We start from the raw sequence: 4145 nt of genomic DNA on the forward strand, positions 1-4145 counted from the left end.
AGTCAGGGCACTATATCTGTATGTACATTGCATAGCTTCATTATGCTAATATTTTTCAAAATGTTAACAGCAACTCAGTAGTTATATCTGTTCGCATCCTTTTTGTTGATATGTAACTTCACTGAGACATGCCTCGGTTTAGAGCATGTTAAGATACCTTGTGTATTAATTTTCAGACTTTGGTTTTTGCCATTCCGAAATTAAACAAGTCACCCTGATCCTGGTGTTCTTTGGTGGATCTCTAGTGCTGAGTTTGCCTCATCCATGGCGACCATACTAGAAGCTCTCGTTCGATCATGTGCCAGTAAGTTGCAAGATATCGTTACCAATGAGGCCATACTAATCTTAGGGGTGGAAGAAGAGCTTGCAGAACTGCTGCGACGAGTTGAACTAATTCAGTGTTGTATATATGATGCTGAGAAAAGGAGGGCAAAAGAGCTAGCAGTAAACAATTGGCTTGGCCAACTGAGAGATGTCATATATGATGTTGACGAAATCCTAGACGTGGCTAGATGCAAAGGAAGCAAGCTACTACCTGATCAGCCTTCATGGTCATCAAATAAATCAGCTGCATGTAATGGCCATTCAGTTTTCTCTTGCTTCTGTAACATCTGTCCACGCCATGATGTTGGTGTTCAGATTAGAAGTCTCAACAAGAAGATAGAGAACATTTTGAAGGACAGCATATTCTTGACATTCGACAGTAGTGCACAATCTACTGGAAGTGATTCAACATCTAAACTGATAAGAAGCTCCAACCTTATTGAGCCCAACCTTGTGGGAAAGGAAATCATACATTCTAGCAGGAAGTTGGTGGACTTGGTGCTCGCAAACAAGGCAAAAAAAATCTCACAAATTCGCTATTGTTGGAACCGGAGGAGTCGGTAAGACAACACTAGCTCAGAAAATATACAATGACCAAAAAATAAAAGGAAGCTTCAAGATACACGCATGGATTTGTGTTTCACAAGACTACAACGAAGTTGCTCTTCTGAAAGAAGTTCTCCGCAATGTTGGTGTCCATCATGAACAAGGTGAAACCATTGGAGAACTGCAGAGAAAGCTTGCAGAAACAATTAAAGGCAGGAGTTTCTTTCTCGTTCTAGATGATGTGTGGCAGTCCAATATATGGACGGATTTACTAAGAACTCCATTACATGCAACAACTGCTGGAGTAATATTGGTTACAACACGAGATGTTCAAATTGCAATGACAATAGGTGTGCAGCATATCCATCGAGTTGATCTCATGTCAGTAGAGGTGGGATGGGAGCTACTTTGGAAGAGCATTAATATTGACGAAGAAAAAGAAATGCAGAATTTAAGAAACATAGGGATTGAGATTGTCCGTAAATGCGGTTGCCTCCCTCTTGCAATCAAGGTTACCGCTAGTGTTTTGGCAAGCAGAGATCGAACAGAAAATGAGTGGAAAAAGATTTTGAGCAAATATGCTTGCTCCCAGAGCATGCTTTCTAATGGAATGGAAGGAGCTTTATATCTAAGCTACAATGAGTTACCATACCGTTTGAAGCAGTGCTTCCTTTATTGTGCGTTGTATATTGAAGATTATGCCATTCTCCGTCGTGTAATTACCAGGTTATGGATTGCCGAAGGCTTTGTTGAGGAACAAGACCAACTACTAGAAGATACAACAGAAGAGTACTACTATGAGCTAATCCATCGGAATCTCCTCCAACCTGATAACAAATCTTTTGACCAGGTTGAATGCAAAATGCATGACCTCTTAAGACAGTTTGCTTTAAAAATATCAAAAGAAGAATGTTTTATTGGAGATATTGAAACATTAAGGGGTGTGAATATGTCAAAAGTACGACGAGTTACTGTTGTGAGTAAGAAAGATAAATTAGTGTTACCTAGAATGAACAAGGTGGAAGCTAAGGTGAGGACGTTCTTTACTGTTCTTGGTCCACAGAGCATTGAGGATACATTGTTCAAGAGGTTTCTGCTTCTTCGTGTTTTGGTACTAAATTACTCACTTGTTCAGAGCATTCCACATCATATAGGAAAACTGATACATCTAAGGCTACTTGATTTTGATCATACTGGCATGTCCTGTCTTCCGGAATCTATCGGCTCCCTAAAGAACCTTCAAATTTTGAGCTTGAATTATTGTGATGTTCTGCACAGTCTTCCTTCAGCAATGTCCCAGTTGTATAGTTTAACTTGGAAAGAGCAGCTTGTTGTAGTACAAATACAATGTTGATGGATAAAAAGCATCTAAAAGCACTAGTACTAGAGTGGACATCATATTCAGAAGATATTGGAAAAACTGAGAAGGTGTTTGAGCAGCTAATACCTCCAGCCAACTTGGAAACCCTATATATTATTGGGTTCTTTGGTCGGCGCTATCCCATCTGGTTTGGTAGCACCTGTTTGTCTTCACTGGTACACGTGATCCTTAGAAATCTACGATGTGTGAGTCTTCCACCGATTGGCCAGCTACCCAACTTGAAATATCTGAGAATTGAGGAAGCATATGCAATTACCAAGGTTGGACCTGAATTTGTTGGTTGCACGAAGGCCCATTCCATATGCAGTCAGTTGGTTGCTTTCCCTAAACTTGAATGGTTAATCATCAGGGATATGCCCAACTGGGAGGAGTGGTCTTTTTTTGAAGAAGAAATAGAAGTTGCTCTTAATGAAAGGGGAGAGAATGGAACTGCCGAGATTCAGAAAGAGGATGCCTCATCTGCAAGGATGCAACTGCTGCCTCGTTTGGTGAAGTTGAAACTTGATGGTTGCCCAAAGTTGAGGGCTCTTCCGCTACATCTTGGAGTGGACACTGCCAGATTAAAGCACCTCTAACTAATTGAAACAAACAACTTGAAGGCTGTGGATGACCTCCCACTGCTCTCTGAGCTCCTTATTATTAATAAATGTGAAGGCCTGGAGAGACTCTCTAATCTCCCTCAAGTGTCAGAGCTTCGTGTAAATGGTTGTCCAAACTTAATCCGTGTGGATGGGTTAGACAGTTTGCGGCAGTTGTGGCTGGGTGAGGATATGGAAGAGATCTCGCCTAGCTGGGTGCCTGGGCTTCAAAAGCAACACCAGCGGCTTCACGACGAAGACCTGGATATTTACACGATGTTTAGCAGTTAGATGGCACAAGGTATGAACACTGCATATATACTAGTTGGACATTAATTTTTGTGCCTTTGATTCTCGGAACCATAATTCAAATTCGAACAACACAGGTTTTTTGCCTCATTGGAGATATAAATTGCAAGCTTTATTCAATTGTATGTAAGTATGCTTATGCAACAGTATTTCTAAAATCCATTTTACCATGTTTCTTAAATGTATTGTGCTTGTGCATATTGCAAAAGAGCTTTAGTGGATGCCCATGGTAACAGATTGCAGGCGCATGAGTCGTTGTGCTATAATATTGCTCTAAGTTGCCTATGTGTGTTCCATCTTTAAACTAGCATGCATTGGAAACTTATACTGTTGCTTATGTTCTAAGAGTTGATAACACCAGTATGTAAACCTGCTTTTGGCTCCACGTGTACCTACGTACGTGTATGTGCAAGTACACACTCAGTAGTGTTAATTGTTAAACTCATAATTTGTAATGGTTTTGACTTAGTTGTAGGTGTTAAATTCATATCTTGTAATGGTTTTGTCGTAGATGGCTATGCTTTGCACTCCTCTTGTTCTTGTAGTGGATGCCTTGGTCTCTTGTGTGCTTGTCGTAACTAGTTGTTAATTACTACGGTTTGTTCCCTAATTCATGTTATATGTTTGACAAAATGGTTGCAGCCTAATGCTGATGAGTGATGGTGCAGTTCACTTCGATAGGCAAAAGGCGCGCGAGACATACTAAGTCGAGGAAGTGCAAGTACCAGGATGTTGTAGCAGGCTTTCGAAGGAAATGTCCTGTTTTTCTGTGGGCAAGAGCTCTCCGCGATGTACCGAATTTAGGGATGGTAATGGGCACCCATTACCAATGTACCCTGCGGGTAAAAACCCTATTAGGGTAAGTGTATGAGACAAAAAATTACCCATGGGTATATAAATAGGGAAAAGTTAAACCCATCGGGTACGGGTATGGGTATGGGATCGTATAACCCATACCCACATACCCATGTACCCATATAAAATCTGTATGAACTCGAAATTATCTC

General features: G+C 40.7%; 1 pseudogene; it reads left to right on the forward strand.

The window, feature by feature from the left end:
- The first annotated feature begins 264 nt into the window (after positions 1–264).
- LOC123067311 (putative disease resistance protein RGA4) lies at positions 265–2224 on the forward strand (annotated as a pseudogene).
- The last annotated feature ends 1921 nt before the right edge of the window (positions 2225–4145 follow it).

The sequence above is a fragment of the Triticum aestivum genome, chromosome 3B, assembly GCF_018294505.1.
Source record: "Triticum aestivum cultivar Chinese Spring chromosome 3B, IWGSC CS RefSeq v2.1, whole genome shotgun sequence".
NCBI lineage: Eukaryota > Viridiplantae > Streptophyta > Magnoliopsida > Poales > Poaceae > Triticum > Triticum aestivum.